At 42.8% G+C, this 26,655-nt stretch overlaps 1 long non-coding RNA gene across 2 annotated transcripts; it reads left to right on the top strand.

The window, feature by feature from the left end:
- The first annotated feature begins 11,502 nt into the window (after positions 1-11,502).
- Positions 11,503-21,039, top strand: LOC110078533 (uncharacterized). 2 transcript variants are annotated; one of them, XR_002300455.3, is made up of 4 exons: positions 11,503-12,022; positions 14,189-14,351; positions 19,024-19,276; positions 20,669-21,039. It is a non-coding gene; the product is annotated as an uncharacterized LOC110078533 (long non-coding RNA). The 2 variants fall into 2 exon arrangements; XR_002300457.3 differs by having other exon boundaries at positions 11,526-12,022; positions 19,024-19,206.
- Positions 21,040-26,655: the final 5,616 nt, after the last annotated feature.

Here is a 26,655-nt window from a genome sequence, read left to right as displayed (position 1 = left end):
TTTTCTCTCTTGCTCTCTTTGGTCCTATGGCTGCCTTAGCATTAGGACGACAAGCCTTTAAAAAAAAAAGGAAGAACAGAACAGAACAGAAAAAGAAGAGGGAAACAAGCAAAGCCAGTCACCAAATGTGAGAATGAGAGGATTCAAAAGGCAGCCAGTCCTCATCCCCTCCCTGGTCTGTCTCTCTCTGCTGCTGCTGTAGCTGGCTGGAATGGCTTCAAATACAAGTGCTACAAATTCCTCCCCATCAGCTCAGCCCCAGCAGTGGAAGGAAACACAAGAGGTTTGGGGCAAAAACTCCAAGCTGATTTGCATTGGCATCCAGTCAATGGAAAATAATGTGACTCTGACTTTTCCAATCCCAGAGCATTTCCTGCATTATTTGTTTCCTTGGAGAAACATTTCCTCCATATTGTCTCTACACTAGGAAAAGTTTCACCTACTAAATTTCTATCTATTGGGCAGCTGTGTAAGGTACTGTAGTAAGACCATATACTGTATTGCAGCTCTTGAGGTCCTTGAGTAGAACACTTAGATGTGTTGGGGACAATAGCACAAGGGCCAGACATGTTTTCTTCTCCAAAATTACATACTAACAAAAAAGAGAAGGAATTGGCTGGATTTTGTAGTAAGTTGGTTGGGTGCACAATGATGCCTGAAATGCTGAGATCAGTATGGAAGTTCCCAGTCAGACAGGCTGTCCCCAAGCTGCTTGGCAAGATCTGGTAAATCAGCCCAGATAGGATACACCTGCTGTTTCTACCCTGTTTCCCCGAAAATAAGACCTAACCTGAAAATGAGCCCTAGTAGGATTTTTCAGGATGCTCGTAATAAAAGCTCTACCCCCAAAATAAGCCCTAGTTAAGTGAAACCCAGCCCTCCACCATTGAGCAGCGACCAGAAGATGATATGACTGTATTTGAATAAATGTAGACTGTTGTACATGAAAAAATAAAACATCCCATGAAAATAAGCCCTACTGCGGGGTTTTTTTGGAGCAAAAATTAATATAAGACCCTGTCGTAATTTTGGGGGAACACAGTATGTCATACATCCGTTTGACGGAACTCAACCCTTTTCCTGTTTGCTATCATGTGAGCGACTGTAATTCGGTGATGGGTATGTGTGCTGAAGAGGGATGAAGTAGCATCTTTCACACATTATAAAGGTTTCTCAAGTTTGTGACTGTAAAACAGCTGACTTTGAAGATAAAGATTATAAGACAGCGCCAGAATTTCTGGATAAAATGTGCACAGTAAGCTGGCTGTTTTTCTCTCTCTCTTTTTAAAATCACTTTTAAAAAAAACACTCCCGGTGCATTTCCAAAGTTCTAGTAGGGGTGGTATGTAGAGAGATTATGCAATTCATTGTAGTAATTACAGTCCTAAATTGAGACTAGGAAAATCTATGTTCACATCCTCACTTGGCTCTAAAGAAAACTGGATGGTCTCCCCTACTATACAAAACAACGATGGTGTCCACTTCTCTCCAAAAAAAAAGGGGGGGGACATCAAATAAAAAAGGTTGTGGGCACCATCAAATGGATGTATGCCATTAGAAAAATAAGCTCGCTGGATAGATAGCTCTGTGGTTTAAGTGTCTGGCTAAGGAGTCTGAGGTTGAGAGGTTGATTCCCACTGTGTCCCCTGTGAGTTGAGTCAGCCTGTGTAGCCCTGGGAAGGCTACTCAGTCCCAGGATGACCCCAAAAGAAGAGAGTAGTAAACCACTTCTGAGTATTCTCTACCTGGAAAGCCTTGAAAAGTCAAAAATGACTTGATGGCACATTATTATTAGAGGGAAGAGTCCTATGACATGTCATATTTTTTTCTGCAGCCTATGTTTGGACTATGTTTTGGCCAACAAAAGTCCGAATAGTATAAGCTATGGTTTTCCCTGTAATGATGTACGGAAGGGAGAGCTGGACCATAAAGAAAGCTGACTGCTGAATAACTGATGCTTTTGAATTGTGGTGCTGGAGGAGGCTCTTGAGAGTCCCCTGGACTGCAAGCAGAACAAACCTATCCATTTTGAAGGAAATCAACCCTGAGTGCTCACTGGAAGGACAGATCCTGAAGCTGAGGCTGCAATACTTTGGCCATCTCATGAAAAGAGAAGACTCCCTGGAAAAGACCCTGATGTTGGGAAAGTGTGAAGGCAAGAGGAGAAGGGGATGACAGAGGACGAGATGGATGGACAGTGTCATCGAAGTGACCAACATGAATTTGACCCAACTCCGAGAAGCAGTGGAAGACAGGAGGGCCTGGTGTGCTCTGGTCCATGGAGTCACGAAGAGTTGGACATGACTTAATGACTAAACAACAATGTTTGGATTTATAAGTGGATTTGGACATGTTTATGAATAATCTGGTGAGAAAGGCCGGACTACTCAGAAACAAATGTAAACTTGCTTGTGGGTTCAAGTATAGATTGCAGAGAAAGTGTGAAGTTTCATAGAAATCCTCCCCCTAATTTTTATAATCAAATAACAGTAATTGTTTTTATTTTAAATTAATTTTTCAGGGGAGAAACAAAGAAAGCTTCCCACCAGAGGGAGGGGGCAGGAGGGTATTGTTCTGTTCCTTTCCTTTTAAAGGGGGTGCAGGCCAAAAAAGGGTATCTTGAGGTGTGTATGCCATGTGGATGCAAAGATCACGCCAGTTGGCACACAGCACTTCCACATGATCTTAAGCAACCCAATTTAGCCTGATCCAGCCCACTCCGATTCAGCCATTTAGCCAAGATCTTACTTTTCCGAAGTCTGAGAAAGGGGAGATTTTATTGCTGTTTCCCTCTCACTATGTATCTTCATCTTTTTGAAATCCTACCACATTATTTCACAGCAAAAAGGGAGAAAAGCAAGAACAGAGAAATTAACAAAGGGATGGGAGGAGAGGAAACCGATGAGGACAAGACAGAAAACACTGTTTCATACAGTGAGCTGTCTGGCATGGTCTATATTTCTGCTTAAAAGGTTGAGTGATCGTGGCCACATTCCTCATACAATTGACGCATTACGAGGGTGGAGTCTACTTTTGCCCACCATGTGTCAGTTCTTAAGAGGTTCTATTCCACATCAGCCAAAGGCTTGCTCTTCCTCATAATTGCAACCAGGCACAATGCTTCAGTCCAGGGCTCACCTGAAGCATCTTGCTACCTGAGGCAGAGCATCAAACAGGACTTGCACACTGAAGTCAGGGGGCATCTAGTCCCCAAAGCAGTCCAAGGCCTCGATCCAGTGGTTGTGCCTTTTTGGAGTAGACCCATTTCATCAAGTGTTGATGCACCGTTTAGCAACTAGATGAATGGGTCAGCTGTAACTAGGCATAGCAACTCATTTCGAACCCATGTTGTCCTAGCAGATGAGAGAGAAAGTCCCACAAGTCGCCTTTCCTCCATCCCTGGAAATAAAAATTCAGAATTAATGCAAAACATATCTAGTGATTCGCTGTTATCTGTTGCCTGAACAAACTGAGATGTTGGTATGTTCTTTATTACAACTCCCAGAATCCACGAACTAGCATGAGTACTTAAGCAATGGCACTCCCCACCCTCTTAATTCTGTTCTCCCTGGTGGTATAGCCAGCCTTCAGATATGGAAGATACAGAGCTTTGCAATATTCCTTTTGTTTGGATTACAATTCCCAGAATCCCTCATGGGTTCTAGGCTTTGTAGTCCAATTAAGAAATGTTCCAAAGCTCTGGCCAAACTGTCTTCTACACAAACGTTGCAAGAGACCCACGTGGCTTCTGGTAGTCGTGTTGGGGGTGCCAACCCTTAGCCTACATGCTATGTATAGAAGGTTAAGAACAAGCCACATTTTTAAAGAGTTTATAAAATATGACTAAACTTCCTTTTGTCATAAAATTTGAGGATGCCTTTTAGAAAGTCCTTTCTTCTCCTATATGTAGACTGTGACAGGACTTAATGTCTCAATAGATTTGCGTAAGATTGTGTCATTAGGAAGTTAATTATAAGCTTTTTATGTGGATTTTTAAACTATGAGGCTGACTACAAAGAGTGTTTAGCCTGGTGTTTCAAGCACTGCAGGGATGGGCTGCTGTGCTCTTAAACATGGTGATCCGCTAGAGCACACCAGCTCATCCCTAGAACATTCCTACCCATAACTTTCTGGCCTCTGTCAAGTGGCTTCTCTTTTCCTGATGCAGATAGAATTGCTCTGCTTTGGATCTATTCCAGCACTGGAATTGATCGACTGCAAGCCTTCCTCTTTCATTTTGCCCATATTTGTGAAGTGGCTTAATAAGTAAGCCACTGGAGGATATTGGCAAATGAATCACTTCCCCTGCTCAGAAGAGTGCAGAGGAAGTGAAAAAAAGAGATCACGGATACACTACATCAGTTATAAAAAGTTTTAAAACATATTTTCTTCACCTTGCCTTAAAGGGGCAGTCAAGAAACCACCCAAAGTCAAATCCAGGGCTGTTTGACCTGCACAGAATTCCATGCATTTGCCTCCATGGAATTCCTGATTGTTTGTAGCTTCTACAAAGCTGTTTCTAAAAGCCCCCCCTTACTGCCTTTAAGTATCTCTCACTATATTCACACAAGCTCTTTCCCCCACATTCAGCCTGAAATTCTCACCTACTATCCATTCATTTTTTTTAATGAGAATCCATGCCAAGGTTGGAATCTATTCCCAATGCATGACTCATTTTTTTTTTAACGTTTCCTATCACTAATCCCCTACTCTGGCTCTTTGTATTGGAAATGAGCCAGGTTTTGCAGTAAAGAAAGAAACAATGAGAAACCTATTCCAGGTAAGAAAATGGAATTGATTAATCATGGAGAAATGATCTAGGAAATTCCCCAGCAATGCTAAACAGGAAACAGAGACAGAAAGTGGGGGAAAACAGTTTATAATTAACTTTCCAGCAGCACAAGCCCGGGCAAGTCTACTCATGGGTAAGTCACATTGCAGCCTAAATACAGCAGAGATGATCTGAAAGGCCCCCCAGAGAAGCTTCTAATTAAGGATATAGTTAGCAGCAGAGAGTGAGCTTGAGTGGGCTTCTTGGTAATAATTGTTTGCACAGCAATGACTCCTGTCAACCTTCAAGGGCCAGTCAAGAAACAACCATCGGATCCCGGCCATGAAAGCCTTCAAGAATACATTAACAATTCTTGCTGACAGGGCTGACTGAAAGTTTAAGTACTTTACTAGGTGTTACCCTTGTCTCATTTAATCACCTTGAACATCCGTATAATCATGTTTTTTTTTAAAGTGGCAACTTGTGGTCTTTTATATGTCAGGGGACTGCAATTATTATCATTTCTCAGTATTGATTATGCTGGCTAAGAAAGACGGGAGTTGAAGTACAACATCTAGAGGGACACATGTCGCCTAGCCCCGGATTTTGTCCATCTGTGTTAAAGGATGTCTTACATACACCCACACACTTATTACTGTAAACTGTAAAGTTCTGTTATTTAAAAAAAAAAAAACCAAGAAAACCTCAAACTGCTGCTCAGAAAACAGAAATATGTTGTGTATTTCCCTCACATGTTTTGATCTGGAGTGGTGTACTGCTGAGTTTGATCTACCTGACCCCCAACATCCCTCCTAGTCAGTGGCATGGGGAGGTTCAAGGTCTTGCAACACAGCAGGATGGGGAGCATAATTGATGTTGCCGGCTCTAGTTCTGGTGACCCTGCCCTATACCCCACTATCCCAGGGCTTATTGGTCACTAGCCATCACTGGTTTTGATTAGTTACTTTCTTTTGGAACAAGAAAGACAGCAGAGAAGTTGTAAAAGTCCTGTCTCTAGACTGTGGAGTTTTAAATCTAACTGAACCCTATGGACAGAATAAGGAACAGTCAAGACTCCTGTGTTGCCTTGAAGATACCACAAATGGAAAAAAAAAGAACTGCAAAATGGTGGACCAGGTCTTGAGTTCCCTTATCCATAACTCAGTACCTACATTTCTAAAATAACTCACAACATATAATTTTAGCCAATTCAAGTCACATTTTTAGTTGTTTCCTGCATTCCTACTGAGTAATTGAAATGTTCCTTTTTAAAACCAGCTGTAAAGTTCACAATGGGCTTAAGTTGATTAAGAAAACTATGTCGTAAAATGAGCGGCCCTATGGTGGCCGTTTGTTTTAACTCGCTTCCTAAGAAAATTAAATGAATCAGAGGAAAATAAATATGCACTTTAGAATTCATTGTATGAACATAAAACTTGGCACATTTTTAACACAGGTCAGATTCTAGGTTTTTTGGCTGTGTGACCTTTAATTTTGCCCTAGAAGACTGCCATACCACAAAGAAAAATCTCTCTTCTTGGCTGTTGATGAAGAGACTCAGTTCATCTTCATGGCATGCTGATGAGTTCAGAGACAATGGGGATTGCGTCACATCAAAAACTGTGTTGTGTTTTCACCCAGGAGAACACCCAAACATTGTACAGTACCGGAGATTTAATTATGTATGTTGGCAAGCAAGCCGGAAGACGGATCTCTTTACGAAGCAGTCTGTATTTTCAGATGAACTTAAACAACATGAATCTGCCTCTGGTTGCTCAGGAAAGTTTATGGCTCAGGTCTGATCAGGAAAGTTTATGGCTCAGGAGAACATCTTAGGAAATCCTTAGATGTCCTTTTGTTTCTAGCAAGTGCTGTCTCCATTCAGAAGAGAAGCAAGATGGTTCAAAAGCTGAGGAGAGGAAGGAATGGAACATAGCAATGAGATACACTGTGAGTAAATTGTGGTTTTAAATAGGAGCTATGGTTTGGTCCTTGCTCCAAATTCTACTACAATGATTAACTCACTCAACGGCTTTGGGCAAGCCTCCATTTCCCAGCCTTCTGATCTCAGTTGTGCTGAAGCACCGCACGGGCATTGATAATGGAACAGGTCTACCGACATTGTTCGGTGCAGCTTCCCAGTTCTGCAAAAGGGATTTCCTTACACCAAGGGAAGAGATAGAAGGAGAGAGGATCTAGAGGTGAGATGAGCTTAAACTAGCAGTACATATTTGAGAGTGCAACTAGATTACATTGGCTTGATTTGCAGTCTGATGCAACTGTGTACAGCGACACAAAGACCCCGGTTGTTTCAATGCCAGTGTCCACACTTGCCCCTCAAGTCCGATGTGGCTTGATCCACCCTCACAGCATCCCTCACTACTTTGTTACAGCCCTCCTTTTGATCCCCAGCTCTTTTTTTATCATCTGTTGTCAAGCCACTGGGACTAGTTAAAGGGTTGCCTGGTGATTAGGGGGAAAGGACAGTTTCCCAGAGTACAGTGGTGCCTCGCATAACGAGCACACCGTTGAACAACGAATTCGCATAGCAATCCGTTTTTTGGGATCGCTAATGCGATCACATACTGATGCCTTCTATGGCCGAAAATCGCTTAGCGACGATCGGTAAGCGTTTCGCTTACTGATTTTCGCTTAGTGATTTTTCAAAATCAGCTGTTCGGCGATTCCAAAATGGCTGCCGGAACACCTAAAATGGCCGCGCGCAGCGTTTTCGTGCCCTGCCCTCGCTTACCGAGGGCGCGAAAATGCCTGCGCTATGGAGGAACATCACATAACGGTGAGTTTTGGGCCCATTTGGGCTTTTTTGTTCTGTATAGCGATGTTTCCCCATAGCGACGGTTAACCCGGAACGGATTAACCTCGCTATGCGGGGCACCACTGTATTCCGTAGACGTACAAGCATACACATACGATGGAAACATTGTAGTCTGCTGGAGTTCATTGGAGTTGTTTCAATTTTATATTGATTTTTTTAATCTCTTTTTTCCCCCGTGTGGAGATGGTAAAGCACAAGATAGTTTTGTTTTCTTTTGTTTTTTTAATTTAAAATTCTACAAGACAATTAGGGAGAAAGATCCTGCGGCTGGATGCTCCTGCTGCCTCATTACACCCCAACTTACTTTGTAATTAGGAAACTATCCAAAGTGACACACTTTGGTCCTTTTGTAGAACAAAACAATCAATCACACAGGCAAAATATTGATCAAATCATTGCCATTAGAAAGAAGGAATTGCCCCCATTATTTGAGAGGGGGGAAAAATGCATATTGGAAACTAAAAAGGATGGGCTGATTCGCATTGACTTTTACGTCGTGTGATCACTGAAAACACATTGAATTCACCTGTGCCAATTCTGGAGCACACAGCAAGATATTTTTCAGGGTAGTCACGTGATAAGTTACTATGCCTTCATACAACACAACCCTCGGTTTTCATATGCAACAATAGGAAAGTAAAGTATTGGCCAACCTTGCAGGATGATTGTAAAGATTCCTGTATGTAAAATGAATGGGATGCTTTCTGGCATTTGAGACATACGAAGAGACATTCTTATTTTCAAAGACAGTGGCAAAAAATGTTTTCCGAATTCAATTCCTATTCCTTCCCCTCCCATGTGTGTCAGTCCACGGTGTGCAGGGATGGGAAATCTGATGGGTGAGGATTCTCACCCATTTACTTTTCTTGAATCACCTCGCTTAACATGTATGAGATACAATGGATTTGATTAAAGCAGGACTTGAGGAAGATTCTTTTTTTTAAGATTACGCTGCCAGAACCTGCGTTCCAAAATTCTGGGACACACGGTCCGTAAGATACAGAATTCATCATTTTTTCAAAATTCTGACTGAAACCTTGTCTGTGGTAAAATGGAGGCAACCAGCCCTTCAGGTGCTGGGATGGAATACTCCCTTGTGCTTTTTAAAAAATGTATTTTAAAAATACTTCAGAAAAACGTGGCACAGCAAAGGGGAAAGCAGCTAGCCTCTAACTAATCCTGAAACGCTAGTTTTCTATCTACTCCATACACCGGCCTACTCTGCAATGAGCTCACCCTCCCTTACTGCTGCCTCTGTAGGCTTTGCAAGTGACACATTCCTGCAACAAAGTGGAGTCATAAGACCCGAAAGACAAACAGGTTCATTGTCACATAAACACGTTCTGGCCTCCTGCCCGCTTTATCACACGATGCTACTTCACAGAAGGGATAAAACGAGTTCCACGTTCATGGAACCTTATGATGCAATAAATTTGTCTACCTCTGGGTGTTTCCTAATAAGGCTATTATTTTAGAACCGACCTATCATTCTTAGAATTTAACATGGGGGTGGTGTTGGAGGGCAGGATTCTGCATTAGCGATAGGTGGGGATTTTATTTCATTCGGTTCTGAGAAGAATATTCCAAAATTCTTCTTATTCAACCTTGAAGTAGTTTGGGTGTTTAAAACATCTCAAAGTGGGAGAAACAGAAGCTGCCCCCTTCTTTCATCGGGGCTCCGTGCTTGGAGGGTGCTGTTCTTAAAAGCCTAGGTTTTGATCTCTGCATATTCAGCCATGTCAGTGCTAAATTATGTTGCCATCTCTATTTTGACAGGCTCTTAAACAGGAAAGGATCTCCAGTCAGAGCAAAAAGATCTTCCCTCACAGAGGAAAGACCATATCACGCTAAGTACACTATCTCCCTCTACTCTCTTGGTAATACTCCAAATGTTGGCTCCAGATAACTGGTTTTGCCTAGTTTGCCATTAAATGTAATCTCCAGAATTTTTTTTTCCACATGGTGCATGCTATGTTTCCAGGTATAACTGATCTGAAAGAAATCAGAGACAATCAATGTGTTTAAAAAAAAAGTCAGTGAGGAATTCACTCCGAAACTGGTGCCTCCATCTATAGAAGTGGAAAGGAAACATTGACTCCACATCCCCTGAGATGAAATATCATACCAACACACTTCCCACTTGCATGGGGACTTTTTAATACAGAATCTAAAGACTTGATGTTTGGCAAGGATTCCTAGTTCTTAGGATGGGTTTTGGACTGTTACCTTTATTGAAATGTGCATGGAAACACAAAGAAAACAAACAAATGGAGAGAGTCGTCCATTCCATGGTCCAGATATCACTATCTTCCATTTGTAACTTCCTGTGCCATCCCACCATTCTTGATATCCTTTTTAAAAAGGAAAATATACAAGCCCTCAGGCTGAATCTAATGAGAAACAAGCATATACAGTATTAGATAATTTCCAAAAGACTGAAGTCTCTGTGCTCATGCACGCAAATGCATACATAAGCTTTTTATTGCTAGAAAAAAAAGGTAAAAAGAGTCAAACCCCCTTCTGTCCCCTGACCCCCCAAGTCATGGTGACCCCCTGGCTGCACCTCCCACTCAGTTCAGGGCTGCACAGCCCCAGTCCTGCCAGAGGCCAAGAGAGCTCCTCAGTGTTTTGGGGTGCCCTGCGGGACCCCCATCAGGGGCTAGGTGTTCCTCCCACAATCCTCTAGTGCACAGGTATTAGCATAAAGTGTCTAGGTGTTCCGCCCACAATTAGGATAAGCTATTAGCATATGCTAATACCTGTGCACTAGAGGATTGTGGGAGGAACAGTTATCCCCTGATGGGGGTCCCACAAGGCACCCCAAAACACTGAGGAGTTCTCTTAGCCTCTGGCAGGACTGGGAATATGCAGTCCTGTACTGAGTGGGAGGTGCAGCCAGGGAGTCACCATGACTTGGGGGATTAGTGGACAAAATGGGGTAGAAGGTGCAAGGGCTATTTAAAATTATATTGTGCAAAAGAAATGCCATGTCATAAAAATGGTTTTTCAAGAAGTTCATCCATTGCACTTGTGTGTTGTTAATTTCAATAAATATGGATAACTTAATTGCATAATTTATATTAATGAAGAGATTATATTTATAATTTTTTACTGATCTCTTTATTCTTTGGTTTTTGGCAATTTTGCCACTCCCTATGATTTAAATTTGCAGTCATAGTCCTATTGGCAATACTCCAAGATGGTTTCCCCCAATTAAAACACATTAATTACATAAGACCTACTTTTTTTCCAAAAAAGGGGGGGGGCAGAAAGTGTATGCTGGTGTTTTTCCAGGAGGCAGATACTGAAAAGCCAGCAACATACACTTGAGTCCCAGCAGTATACTGTATACTTTTTTGGGATAAAAAAGTAGGTCTTATGTAATTAATGTGTTCCAATGGGGGGGAGGGGAACTGTCCAAACTTGTCTTGGGAGTCAAGAACCTAAACATCATCTAGCGGAATTTGCCATTTTGGAAACCACAACATTGCTCAAAAAAAAGTCACTCTCTAGCAAATTCATCGTTTTGCGAGCACCACTTGTACCATGACTTTGCAGTTTTGGAAGAAAAAACCACACACACACCCACACTAAACAGTAAAACAGGCCCCGCTGCACTAGCGATTGCTCATTTACAAAGTGAACATAAGATTAGCGTATCCAATACTGGTTTTGTTTCACAAGCAGTTGCAAAAACATAATCTCTGGTGCAATCGTGTAACCTGTGTCAGTGGGCATTTTCCCTCTGCAGACAGGGTCTGCCTAATTTGTATGGTCTGGAGATTGGGAGCTGAAAAGCAGGCAGGCTGGCTTCTTCTTGCCTCCTTTTCTTTGCTTTTCCTCATTGCAAACAGAGTTGGCAGGTTTCAGCTTTGTGTTCCCCATCATCTTGCATGTCCCAGAGCTGCCGCAGTGGTGACTACTACTGTTGGAATCCATACACGGCCCTTCAATGTATCATAGAATCTAGTCTTACGGTTTCTGCCACACCATTATTGTGGAATCATTGTCTGTTGCACCATTTTGCAACTGTTATTGACGGGTCTGTCCTCTGTAACAGGGCCTGTCACAGATTTCAGATTTTGGCCCTTTAAATGTCTGGGAACAGGGTGGCTATTGGCCTGGCAGACCTAATTGCCAGCCACATTGCTTCTGAACATCACTCTGTGCTTTTTCTCCATATTAGTTATTTCCTTCCATATCTGTTGCAAGCTCTTCCCACTGTTGCTTCTATGTTTGGATCAAGCAAGAAGCTCCATCCATTTCATCCTATGCAGGGGAGGTAGCAACAGAGACACAGACTCTCACATGCTTCCTGGTACGTCTTTGAAATACTGTAAATACAGAAAGCATCACAAGACCCTCCTGACGCACAGATGTCTGGAGTGAAGGACACTTGACTCGAACACAAGCAGGTGAGTTTGTGACGTAACTGAGGAGATTAATGTGATCTAGAGATGCAAACAGAGCCAGCTGGAACATGAGGCAAAATTGATGTCTTGTTGGGGGAAAAAAAGGCACGGATATTGAGAAAATGTTCAAGCAGATCTGCCGGTCTGGTTTATATCAACAAGAACAGCGTCAGCAGATTTCCATTCTCATATTTAATGTAACTCTTTTCTCGGCATTTCTGGCTCTGCACTGTTGGGATTTTAGAATGAGTAAGGGTAGGAAAATGGGTATGGAACATGCCATTTTCCACGCGTCAACAGATCATTTTGTATATCACAGGGCCAGAATTCCTGGCGATGGTTTCGAAGACTGGGAAAGCACAGAAGGCTTGTGCGTTTCTTCCTCCCACTGGCTTCCCTCCTCCCAATTCAGAGTCCATTCGTTATATCATTTTTAGCCCAATCTGTAGCACCAGACTTGGGTCCAAATTATATGTTACAGATAACCCATCTTTAGGGCTGAAATAATGTTGATGTTCCCAACGTATGATTCTGGCAAATGTTTGGGTCCCAGAAGTCACACTTGCTAACAAAGGACCTGTTATATGTCCTGAAGATCAGTCGCAAACCAAACCAAACTAAACTAATTTGCTCTGTACTTAGGAGATGGGAAAAACTCCCGCTAGGACAGTCATACATGATCATTACTTAAGGAATTCCCTCTTTTTAATGTATATTATGGCAGTAGATGTGGGAGAAGGGAATTTGGAATAATATCTAGGGTTAAAACATTTTTTAAAAATAAGACCTCTTGTGCAGTTTCCTGTTTGAAATAGCCCATGGAACTATTATAACCCCACTGAACCAAGATTTTAGAACCTGCATACCATGGTTTGAAGGATTCATTGGGACTATAACATGTCTCCTACAGAAGGGGCTGGAGCCATATGTACTCATTTGTGGAGGAGACTCATTAAAATCAATAAAACATATGTTAGTGGTGATTAACTGAAGTTCAATTCACAACCACACATGATTTGAAAAAGAATTATATTTTTAATGCTCATGGTGAGGGAGGAAAGTCCTAAAGCAGTGGTGCTAAAATATGTGATCTTCCAGATGATGCTTAGCAATTTCTCCCATAATTTGTCATTCCTGCCGAGTTGAAAGGGACTGGTGTGAACTGGGATCCAGTAACATCTAGAAGAGCCAGAGGAATAATTTGGCAAAAGTCTCGGTTTGGACTACAACTCCCAGAATCCCTGCTAGATAGGGAGCTGTTTCACAACAGGATAATGGAGCCGTGACTACAGTGCTGGACATAGGTATTGTGGTCGAGTGTTTTATCTTCAGAACGACATTCTGCCCTTTTGCGATGTCATGAAGCGGTTCAAACTGTCAGCTATTTAATCACAATACCTACGCATTTTGACTCAGCAGATTATTTGCAGATGAGATCTGAGGAGAGGGTGGGGGCCAGGCGTGCAAGTCCCTTTTCCCGGAGGCAGGAAAACTGAAACCTCCAGGAAATGCCAAATTGGTGTACTGTAAACTTCAGAGAGATTGCATCAGACTCAGAACAGGAGCAGTACTAAATTAGAAAAATAAAAAAACACCCTTGCCCTCACCCCCACTCAGGCTGCCCATAATGTTTGGTTTGGCACGAAGTCTGCGTCTGTCAGACAAAGTCCCTGCGAATCTTCAAGCCGAAAAAGGGACCATTTCCAGCTTGAACCAGTCTAGCAGGAGTGAGATCATGAGAACAAGCCAGGGCAGAGTAACCAGGCAGGAGGGCACCCATCGCTGCTCTTGCCCATTAATTGCTCAACCTAATAGAGCAGTATTGGCTGAAAAGAGCTGCCCTGAGTCCAAATGGTTCTGTGAAGACATCTTTTAGAGCAAAGCCCCCCCCCCCATCTTGACTTGCAGCCAACTCGGCTGCCATGGAACAAACATGGCCAGAGCAAATATTTGCATACCCGAATGTTTGGTTGACAGAACTCGGGGTTTTTGTAAAGCAAATCATAGAGCCAAACATTAATCAGAGATATGGGTACCACGCTGGAGCCAGGCATACGGGCTGTGTGTCCCTTTTCCTCTTCCCCAGTTTTGTGTTCCTAGAGGGAGGGTAGACAAAACATTGTTTGTAGGTTGCGCGCAGACCACCAGAGCCCTCCATTTTTTTTTCAGCATAAAAATGGCCACTCAGACCCAGCAATTTCTAGAAGGTGGGAAAGGCCAGCAATGTAGTTTCTGGCATAAAGACTCAATGGCATGCTTCCTGAAGAACAGAGGAAAATAACAAAAAAAGGACCAGAAGAAAACAGGAAGATGGGATTGTCCAATGCCTGTGGTGAGTAAAGCTTTGTCCGTCAAACTAGTGTCAACTACGCTAGCAAGGTTACGCTCAAAATCCTCCAAGGTAGGCTTCAGCAGTATGTGGACCAAGAACTCCTAGAAGTACACGCTGGATTTTGAAGGGACAGAGGAACTAGAGACTAAATTGACAACATGCACTGGATTATGGAGAAAGCCAGAGAGTTCCAGAAAAACATCTACTTCTGCTTCATTGACTACACAAAAGCCTTTGACTGTGTGGACCACAGCAAAGTATGGCAAGTTCTTAAAGAAATGGGAGTGCCTGACCACCTTATCTACCTCCAGAGAAATCTATACGTGGGACAGGAAGCAATAGTTAGAACTGGATATGGAACAACTGATTGGTTCAAAATTGGGAAAGGAGTATGACAAGGGTGTATATTGTCCCCCGGCTTATTTAACTTCTATGCAGAATACGTTGTGCGAAAGGCAGGACTGGATGAATACCAAACCGGAATTAAGATTGCCGGAAGAAATATCAACAACCTCAGATATGCAGATGATACCACTCTGATGGCAGAAAGTGAGGAGGATTTAAAGAACCTCTTAATGAGGGTAAAAGAGGAGAGCGCAAAAAACGGTCTAAAGTTCAATATCAAAAAACCTAAGACCATGGCCACTAGTCCCATCACCTACTGGCAAATAGAAGGGGAAGATATGGAGGCAGTGACAGATTTTGCTTTCTTGGGCTCCATGATCACTGCCGATGGTGACAGCAGCCACGAAATTAAAAGACGCCTGCTTCTTGGGAGGAAGGTGATGACAAACCTAGACAGCATCTTAAAAAGCAGAGACATCACCTTGCCAACAAAGGTCTGCATAGTCAAAGCTATGGTTTTTCCAGTAGTGATGTATGGAAATTAGAGCTGGACCATAAAGAAGGCTGACCACCGAAGAATTGGTGCTTTTGAATTGTGGTGCTGGAGGAGATTCTTGAGAGTCCCCTGGACTGCAAAGAGATCAAACCTATTCCATTCTGAAGGAAATCAACCCTGAGTGCTCACTGGAAGGACAGATCCTGAAGCTGAGGCTGCAATAATTTGCCCATCTCAGGAGAAGAGAAATCTCCCTGGAAAAGACCCTGATGTTAGGAAAGAGTGAAGGCAAGAGGAGAAGGGGACGACCAAGGACAAGATGGATGGACAGTGTCATTGAAGCTACCAACATGAATTTGACCAAACTCCGGGAGGCAGTGGAAGGCAGGAGGGCCTGGCGTGTTCTTGTCCCATAGGGTCATGAAGAGTTGGACACGACTTAATGACTAAACAACAACAACAAAAGAGAAAATAGAGCATGCCTGCTCACACTGAACCTTGCTGGGAGGGAGGGCAATGGATAACCTGCATAATTAAATTGTAAGCCGTTCAGAGAGTGCTTTGAGTATTCTGGGTCAGTATATAAGCAGCCCACTTTGATCTACATGCATGGTTGTAATTTTTTCAACTGGTCTCTCAACAATTAACTACAATTGAGTGTGGCAAGTTGTTCAGACCTTGCACACACACCAGAAGGATTCTGAGCCTTGTATTTCGTACCATAGGCAGTGGCTTGCAACCTTCCAGTGTTGTCGTTTTACAGTAATGGAGATGTAACTATTTAGCCACTGACAAGAAACACAAAATTAAAGAATTACCTTACAGCTGTCACTGTATCAGTCACAAACTACTTGGCCATAATACTGTGTCTAATTTATTATCTTTTTAGTAATAACTTTCCAGCCTCTGAAAAAGCGGCAGGAGTCGGAATACACAGACCAAAACCTCACCTCCAGAGAGAACGCTATCAGTTCTGCAGCCTTTGACTGTCTCTCTCCCAGCCCAAAAAGTACCTCATAAAGTTCTTGTGAAGTGAGATGTGACGGTGAGATAGAAGAAAGTGTTTTAACAGGAATTCCAGAGGAGTATTGCTGCTGTGAAGCTTAAACAGAAGACGGCACAAGTGATATTAAAGGAGCTGACAATATGTAATTCCCAGCTAACTACTTTTCAACTCTTGCTTGATCATTGCAAGCCCTAGCTGTATATGGACAGTATTTGAAGTTAGAAAGTGGAACCCTATACAGTGGTGCCTCGCTTAGCGAGTGCACCGTACAACGACGAATCCGTATAGCGATCCCCTTTTTCGGGATCGCTATACGGAGCACCCAATCGCCGCAACTCGCTTTGCGACGATTGGGCGTCCCGCGGCCATTTTGGAGCCGCCGATCAGCTGATCGGCGGCTCCAAAATGGGCGGCGGGAGGACCCGAAATGGCCCCGCGCTGTGTTTTCGCGCCCTCGGCAAGCGAGAGGAGGGCGCGAAAACGCGGCGCGGGGCCATTTCGGGTCCGTTTTGAAGCCGCAAAACAGCTGTTTTGCGGCTTCAAAACGGCCGCGGAGGACCCGAAATGGCCCCGCGCCGCGTTTTCGTGCCCTCCTCTCGCTTGCCGAGGGCACGAAAACCCCGCGCGGGGCCATTTCGGGTCCGTTTTGAAGCCGCAAAACAGCTGTTTTGTGGCTTCAAAACGACCCGAAATGGCCCCCCGCGGCGTTTTCGCGCCCTCGGCAAGCGAGGGGAGGGCGCGAAAATGGCTGCCCGGGGCCAAGAAACTTCTCTAAGTGGGAAGTTTAGGGCCATTTGGAACGCATTAAATGAAGTTTAATGCGTTCCAATGGCTTTTTACTTCCCGCTTAGCGAAGATTTCGTATAGCGAAGGTTAATCCGGAACGGATTAACCTCGCTATACGGGGCACCACTGTATATCTGTCTATCCATCTGTATTATCGATAGCATTTAAACAACAACACCACTAATATCAAGAAATTTCACACAGTGTTATAAGCAATTGCAGATTCCAAAAATAACATCACCAGAGCTACAGAAAAACAGATATTTTAGGAACAATATATATACCGTATTTTTCTCACCATAAGACGCACTTTTTCCCACAAAACAGGGGGGTGGAAAGTCTGTGCGTCTTATGGAGCGAAGAAAACAGATTATATTTTCCTGTTTTCTTCTCCTAAAAAATTGGTGCATCTAATGGAAAGGTGCGTCTTATGGAGCTAAAAATACGGGACTATGTTGATATTTAACATATACTTAGGTTTTTTGTTAAAATTGTATTTGTTATGTAGTACCAGTCCATATTTTTATAATTTTGAGTGACTGTGTGCCTGGTATATTGTTGTTGCCGCTGCTGTAAAGCCATTTCCAACTTACACAGCCCCTCTCAGGAGTTTCTAAACAGAAACTACTCAGAAGTGGTTTACTAGCCTCTTCTTCTGGTGACCCTCTGGGACAGCGACCCTTACTCAAGGCCACAGAGGTGGCAGGGCACATAACGTCAGCTGGCTAGTCTCTTGGAAAGCATAGGGATGAAAAACACCAGCCCCTGGTGCCCCAACTCACTAAGAGATGCCAGCTATTCCCCCCCCCTCAAAAAAAAAACCACAACCTGCTCTACTCTGAGTACCTTAAGATCTCGGCCTGTTTAAATCTGTGATTACGTGGATTTCAGTAATAAAAGCTACAGTATTTCCATCATTCCTTCAGAGAAATCCAATGACAGGATTTCCTCAGAAAGATGTGCCTTAGCGTTCAGACCTTCATATGTATTTACCTTTCCATGATCAAACAGAAAACAAGCACACTAAATGCAAAATATGTAAGTGAGGAAAAACACATGCTATGCCATGAATTGTTTCATCACCTGAAGAAATACTGTTTCTAAATACGTGGTAAGCATGCAACAAAATTTGATATAGAGTCCCCCCCATAGTTGGCCCATGGCCAACTGGCCCCTTGTAATCAACCCTTTTGGTGATGAACTAATTTATATTTAGCAAGCCAAGGTGGTCCTCAGGTGGGAGACCTGGCACAACAACATTTATGTCCCACCCCACCAATGGTGAGGATGATGATGATTATTTATAAAATCCACCCATGCTTATTTAACATTGTGTCACCTGGGTTCAGCTTATAATCATTTGTTCTTAATCTATACATCGTGCTTCTAACCACTGATAAAACAAGTTCCATGTTTGATAATATTCTGTATCTTCCTTTCCTTTGATTTTCAGTGTCAGTCTATCCATTTCAGCGCAGTCCAATATCTTTTTAATTATTTCTTGATCTGTGGTTGTTTCTTCCTTTTTCCAGTATTGTGCGAATATAATCCTTGCGGCTGTTAAAATATGCAGTATTAAATATACATTTTGTTTATCAACACTTTCTGGTATCATACCTAATAGAAAGAGTTCTGGCTTAAAATCTACATGTTTTTGATTATTTTAACAAGCCATATATGTAGTTTTTTCTTTCTTTTTTTTTTTTTTTTTGCTTTATCACAAAAATAAACCTTACCCTCTAAGTAAAGGTGCCCTCTGTTTCAAAACCAGCCCACTACAAGTCCAGTTGCCTAAGAAGAAAACAATGCAGGACTTTTGAAATTGACCAGGTATGTCAGGACACCTAATCACTGTCTTACCCATTGCAGAGAAATCCATTTCTGTTGAAATGCTGGTGTGTTTGTTTGTTTGGTTGTTTATGTATGTGTGTGTGTTTATTTGTTTGTTTGTTTGTTTGTTTGTTTATTTATTTATTTATTTATTTATTTATTTATTTATTTATTTATTTATTTATTTATTTATTTATTTATTTATTTAGTGTTGCATTTCTATGTAGCCATGACGCCAGGGTGTGAACCTCCAGCTTCACTAAATATCCATCTGTCTGGCCTGCCAGAGGAGAAGCTCAATGGCCATCGATCTCACCTGGCTGTTTTTGTCCAGAGGATGCTCTTATTTCTTGGTGGAGACTATGGAGGATGGGAGAAGAAAGCTGAAGAAGGTACCTCTGTACATGTGCATGCATGTCCACCCCATCAGACACTCACTTCTTTTGTCCCAGCTTCTCTCAGGTGAGGAAGGAGGGAGGTGGTAAATGTGCTCAGTAGGTGCTCAGCAACTATTCTTAGGACCTTGGCATTCTCAGCCCTCTCAGAGGCAAAGCATTTCCCAAGACATCAGTTTCTTGAAGGAGTGTTCTTGCAGGTGGCAAAACATGTTTCTAACTGTGAAAACATGTTAAGAGAAGCAGATTGTTTCTGGAATGCAATCAATGGCTTCCGTTGCAGTTCTAATTTCAAGAGTGTGCATTGCAAAGCAGATCACATCACATCACTGGAGAGAAAACATTGTAGCATTCTACTGAATGTGCATTTTGGGCCTCAACCTTTGGTAGGCTGTACACTTGTCCAGTCAGTAGAACCCTCACTAGTCTTGGAAACTGAGCGCCAATGCATGCATAGGCAGTGAACCCTCTTCATGCATGTGTTTTCTAATTAACCACTTACCGATATGCAGGTTTCTGCTCTAAAAGTCTCACTATACCTCCACCTTCTCCAAATTAGGTTGTTATTGTTGCTCTCCTTCGCTAGGGAGAATTAGCTTCCTATGGGGCCTCCACAATGGCCACTAGCAATTCTGCATACATGGAAGCCTACCATAGAGGCTTCTGTATTTAAGTTAGGCACTTTTCTTCCTGCACCAGGGGCTTCTGTAGTTACGCTAAGCACCTTTCCTCCTGCACTATCCCCAACTGGATTTATCATATCCTCTTTCTTCCTGCTCCCATTGCCACTTTCCAGAGTAGTTACTCTTGTTCAGTAGTTGCAGACCCAACAATAAGTTGTTTCCCTTATAAAAATACTTAATAATCCTATCACGCGATACAGGGACTAGTCCAGCTGAGTACTGAAAGGTTTATCACCAGAATGTTTACCCCAGAAAATAAATTGGCCCATGTAACCACAATAATGACAGTGAAAACATGGACCTTTGAGGTAATATTTAACCCAGGATGATGCAATAAAACATCTTCAAGGTAATTGATAACCTAATGTGCTGTAATATATAACTCTATTTTTAAACCCAGTTTATTTTTAATTCCCTTTAGATTTGATTTTACAGGGGGAAAAACATTTTTTGTGGTGTCATGTCAAAATCCCTGATGTCGTTCAGGCACAATGTTATTATTAGCATCACGTCTTATCCTAAAGTGACCGTTGCTTTGGATTCATCCTTCGCAAATAGTGGAAATTGTGCTTAGCTTTTCAAGGTGTTGCCTCAGTGTTTGTGTACTAGACAGAGCATTGGACCTGGGAGGGGATGCTTGGCTTCAAATCACTAGTGAGGCTTACTGAGGCCAGGACTAGCTCCCCATGGTGAACAATGCGCATTCATGTTTTAGATGGTTGTAACGATAATCATGTGCTGTCAAGTCAGCTCTGACTCATGGCGACCCTTTGCAGGATTTTCCAGATAGAGACTATTCAGAAGTGGTTTACCATCCCCTCCTTCTGGAGGCAGCCCCGGAACTGCGCAGCTTGCCCAAGGCCACACAGGCTGGCTCTTCCCCCCTGGAGGCACAGCGGGGGATTGAACTCCCAACCTCTGGCTCTACAGACACATATATCCAGCTGGTTGCACATAATGTAATTCAGAAATGTAAGACTGGTAAAATGAGATACAGAATTTGAATGTGATTATTATCACCATGTCCCCTTAAAGCATCACCTCTCTTTATGTTCTTGTATAGGCTCTGAAGAAGGCCATGAACTGTTCACCCTGAAATGTTTTGACCAGGTTTTAAATTGTAATAAAAGCTGTACTTTTGTACACATCCTGAAACTCCAGTCTCTTTTTAATAACTAGATCTACTGGATGTTACCACTTTGTTTTTTGGGTCCTATATGGCAGCAGTTAAAGCATTTTCATAATAGAGATAGTAGGAGTAATCAAGACAAAAATAAAAGAAAGGGCATCTCGTTTGTTTATTCTGCTTGCTTCTTGACGAGATGTATAATGGAAAACGGCAGGGTCACTCAACGCTGCTATTTAAGTTGCAGAGCTCAGAAAATACACTTTTTATACTACAACTCCTAGAATCCTTGGAGGGCATGCTGACTGGGGATTCTGGAAGTTGTAGTACAAAAAAGTAAAACTCCCAAGTGCTCTCCAGGCATGACTCCTTCTAAGGAAGAGTGGGCAGGCAGGTTCACCTATTATCTCTCTAGCTTTTTGCAAGAACATCTTGGCCCACCTCTAAATCTTAATTTCCTATTGATGGATCTTCTGGATCTTCTACTTCTCTCACGGCAGTGTTTGTAGATAGGTTCCTTCTACAATATAGCTAGTTCAGACATACTACAAACTAAACACTGGTTCAAGCAAAAAACAAAACAGTTCAATCTGAGTAAAGTTCAAGGCAAAAAATTTGTTTAGCTGATCTGCATCTCCACTTCCTCCTGGCATATGCTTTTGTAAGCTCAGCCTCAGTCTTATACAAACAGGAAGACGTGGTTATGCTGACAATACTTAGTGTGAAATGATTGTGCTGAGATGAACTTGAAGCAAGCAGATGTAGATTTTGCCTGGGCTTGTTCCTAGCGATTGTAACAGAAGCTGTACTAATGGAAGAAGTTCTGAAAATCCTCCTCAATCCATTTCTGATGTTCATGAAAGACAGACCCAGAATGAATCCACATTGGGAGGGCAGTGCAGTATAAGAGGTGCCTCTAAATACACACACAAAATAAATGACAATGGTATGTTAGAGAAATACACTTTTAAAAAAATGCTCGAGTTGTTCACTTTACCTCCCATTTCCCTGCCCTGCCCAACAATTCCCATTAGCATTGGACAGAGCATTCCAGATAGAAGTAATCTTCATGCTTGTTACCATTTTACAGACGAGAGAACTGAAGCTTAATTGATCTGTGACCAAAATTGGAATAATGGAACAGACGTCTTCTGGATTTAATCAAACATTCCATTCCTCAGCTTTGAAGAGATTCAGAAAATCCCTGCTGTGATAAAAGGGAGAATCCTAAAATTAGATATGGGTCATCCTGCCTTCATGCCTGTTGGGGCGGTCAACCGCTTTCTACATATATTCTAGAGAGCCCACCAAGATGAAATTTCCACACATGAAGATCACAATTTAGTATTTAAGTATAACAATTATGTCATCTTCTCTTGCATTTATTGGTTTATTTATTTTTTTATTAGCAAATCGTCTGCATGAGAGAGTGCAAGCAGATAGGTATTTGTTCCACTCTTTGGTCCGATGACCTCATTGCTAGAGCAAATTAACCTTTCCCCAGACCATTCCTACCCACACCTTTCTGATGTCACGATCCAGGATATCCCAGGCAGCTTCACACCATGGGCAAGGGCACCAGGACCCAGTCCACCACACAGAGTATCAAGTCCCAAAGCGCTCACTGGTCATGACTAAGCAGAGGCGGGAGCACAAGACTGAGAACACAGAGCAGGAACCAGGCACAGAGATGTAGGGAACGATGCAGGGACAGAAGCAGGAACAGATGCAGGAATGCCAGAACTCTGTAGCACAGGAATGGGCCAGCAAGGCAGTACACACAGCCAAAAGAGTTTTGTTGCTGAGGTAAGTTCTGTGAAGGAGAACCACTGCTTAAATAGGCCATCCCTCCAGGCCTCCGGGTGTGCCTCATGAGTAGCCCCAGCAGCTCCTACACAGGCCAGGGTCTGAGCCTGCAAACACCAGGCCACTCCTGGCTCAGCTTGGCCCTGATCCTGCAGCTCCCAGGGTGGTACAGACCAGATCCTGAAATCTGGTTCCTTATGGAGGGTTACCCTTTTTTTTAGGTGCAGGTAGGATTTCTTCATTTTGGTTTGTTTCCTGTATGTACGATCACTGGGATTGAACCAAAGCATCTGTGTCTTTGAATTTCCCAGTATTGTTGAATGACTTAAGAAGCTTAACCACTCCACAATGTTGCAAAATTAAACACTTCCTCTGATCCTCCATGGAGAGGCAGAGGAAGGAAGCAAAAGTGTTTTTTAAGTCTGTTGGAACAGCACTGATGTGGTATATCACTTAGGAAAAAATAACAATCAAATTTAAAACTTCCTCCCAGGAGGAAGAGGGGGCAAGAAGGGAGATTTTTTTGTTGTACTTGTTGATTTCTTCAGGGAGGTGGGCCAGACAGGGTCAACTTGAAGTATGTACGCCATTTGGATACAAGGATCATACCAAATGGCATAGTGGATCTCTACCCAATGTCAAGTGACTCTATTTAGCCTGCTACAATCCACTCCAATTGAGCTGTGTGGACAAGGCCAGAGTATATGTATGTGAAAGAGAATCAGATTGTAACCTGGAAGAGTCTTTAATCTTTTGAACTTGATGTATTCCCAATCAGAACTGGAGGTTTTCATATAGCCTGTAATGAGACAGCTTACCACAAATTAAAAACCATAACAGCTAAAAGCAGAATATTACATAATTACTTCACTTAGCATATTAAAACAGCTATCCAATAAAAGACTACTAAAAACCCCTAGAAAAGCTCCTATCGACTTCATCCTGATTAGAAGGAAGGCACATTAACCCTTTCTCCATCTCATGTTTTGAGCCCTGCTCGGCACGCCAGCCTAGGCCAAGCCAAACTGTTTGGAGAAAATTAAAGTACAAGACAATTTTTCCATTTGGAAAAAGGTCATCCTGGTTTAATATAAATGCTTGGTCCTTCCTCACTTTTCTGATGAAGAATTTAGTACAGGAGGAGAATCATACTTTCAGTGTCATATTGCAACGCTGCTGGAGATATTCGGGTGGATGAGATGGAAAAATACCCAATCCACTAAGTCCCACCCTCATCAGGTGGATGAGGTGGAAAAATACCCAAATCTACCCAGTGGTAAACACATGGTTATGTAATACTGTATCTGACCACTGCTGCCTGCTGCCTGAGGCAGCTTGCTACTCCCATCATTTAGCTCTAACAGCAGCACTGGTCTGGGCCTACCCAGTTACTATTTAACCAGTTGGGTTACATTTTAAATAATGGCCATTCCTTCTGGCCTTGTTAGTTAGCCGTCAAAACTTCGTTAGCACAATAAATACTTGTTTGTTGTCCTGAGGGTGGAGGTCATAAGAAACCCACTTATGCTGATATAATACAAAAGTGAATCCCCAGAAACTTGCTCAACAGTGGAGAGACTGAGGCAGACCATGTTAAGCATCTAAAACAACCCTCAGAAACGTAGCTTGGAAACATTCTCTTGCTTTTTTTAAACTACAGCTCCCAGAATCCCCAGCCAATGGTCACTAATTATGAGGGCTTTTGGCTGTCATCCCCCCCCCCAAAAAAAGGAACGTGTCCTTATTCTACTCAGAGTCTACATTTTTCATGTTGTTCCACCTTTTCTGGCCACTCCTGATGGACATGCTGCTCTCCCCTGGCTAATGGGGCTAACTCAAGGCATTTTGCTGACTGAGGTAAAGGGTACAATGGTGCCCCTCCTGCCATTCTGCACAGAGACCAGCAGCCTGGCAACTTAGCCTTATTTCAGTACTAGTGACATGACAATATTTTCCAGGGCACCTGAAAGCACTAGGTTAGTTTGTGGTGTCAGGCGGGCTGCATAGCACTCAAGCTGTATCCTACAACCTCATTCTTCCCTCAGCATCTGGCATCTGAGGGAGGAGCCCCCCTTTACCTAATGGTAGGGCCGGTCCTGCTGTCATTTTTGCCAGTTGCTATGACTTATTTTGTCTTCATCTAGAATCCTAGGGTACCTGGGAGTTTTAACCAGTAATTTTGTGGTCTGCAACTTGCCTCCACTTCCAGAGATTTCTCCAGATGTGGCCCCTGGCACAATCTCCTTGGCTTTTGTGCCAATCCCACTGAAGTTCAAGGGAACAGACTGTGCAGGCTCAGCTCTCCAAAAGCTAAGTTCCTGCTGATTAGATGTTTTAAAGAAACACACTTCTCCATGTGCGTGGTTTAATCTATATATTCACTAAATTTTCTTCCTAACTTTTCCAGAACAGACGGAATTCTAGCTCCTGTCCTCTGAAGATGTTAGGAAGAAAAACCTCCAGAATACGGCCAAATAGCCCGAAAAACCCACAACAACTATCAGATCCTGGCTGTGAAAGCTTTCGAGAACACATTATGCTTATATCCCTTATTTGTTATTTAGAGATCTCTGAATCACAATTATTGTGTCACTACAGCTATTGTCTTTTGGTAGAGCAGAACACTTCAGAAACCACATTCTAGCAACCTTTTCTCAGCTGCTATTTTCTAAATGTGTGGGACCACAACTCAGTTCTGTAGCATAAAACACCCAGCAGAGGATTGCCACGTTCGAGAAAGCTGGACTGCATGAATCACCATCTGTAAGGTTAGAGGTAAATATCTACTTCTCCTTGGATCTCTTCAGGGCTTCCAAAAATATTGCATTATGTGATATGCAGAGTACAACGGCAGCAGGAACCACAGCTCAGAAATATTACTCCTTGGACTACAATTCCCAGAATCCCTCTCCCAATAGGACCCTTGAATTCTGGAATTTGTAGACCAAATATTTATTCTGGTAATAATCTAGCTACTTCTTCTGACATAAGCCCAGAAAAGCAGCATCCAAAGAAATGAGTGAAAACATCATTCCTGGAGATCACCAACCAATGTTAGAACTCTCCCAATATGTGGGGGTTTAAAAGAGAAATGAGACTTTTAATTCTCTAGATGTCACATTCAAACCCCCATGATCCTTTTAGTTGTGCTGGTTAGGCTGATGATGCCTGCAATCTATTCATACAGTGGTTCCCAAACTTGGGTAAGCCCAGTGTCTTTAAGACAGGAAGCTGCAGTCTGTGATCCTGTGTAATTCCCTTTTCTCCTTCCTCTGGATCCTGATGTAAGGATGACTTGGGGACACCACAAGTTGCTAACAAAACATCTTTATTTGGTCACAACTTGTCTATTTCAACATTGAGAACCGGGTCTCTCTCTTGCTTCAGATACATGTTGTTTTATCCTTTTGCATCAAACCATAACAAATCCCCTTTTAACAGTAGAGGTGATGAACTTGTCTTTGTAAAGCCACTTCTGTGGAATGCCCAATTTATCGGGTGCACTTGCGGTCGACCTTATTGGGGAGGGTGGAACACCCAACCAACCTCTGGTCCCCAGACTTTCTTGCCCGGGTTTTGCCTCAACCTCGGGTGGAACGAGCTCTCAGGACGGTCTGGACATGGTCAGCCATCTCGTCTCTGGGCTTCCCGCGGCTGCCACTCCCTGAACTTTCTCCTTTGTTCTCTCTCCTCTGTCTCACTCCAATAAGATGGTTTCCTATAGACTTTCCTCTTCTACACCTTCTCCACATATTCCTTAAACACAGTCCACACACCCCCGTCCAGGGGTCTTCCTCCACTAATTCCACCCGATCCTTTTTCCTTTCATTT

This window comes from Pogona vitticeps, chromosome 6 (genome assembly GCF_051106095.1).
Source record: "Pogona vitticeps strain Pit_001003342236 chromosome 6, PviZW2.1, whole genome shotgun sequence".
Taxonomy (NCBI): domain Eukaryota; kingdom Metazoa; phylum Chordata; class Lepidosauria; order Squamata; family Agamidae; genus Pogona; species Pogona vitticeps.
This window is presented reverse-complemented; position numbering and strand designations above follow the sequence as displayed.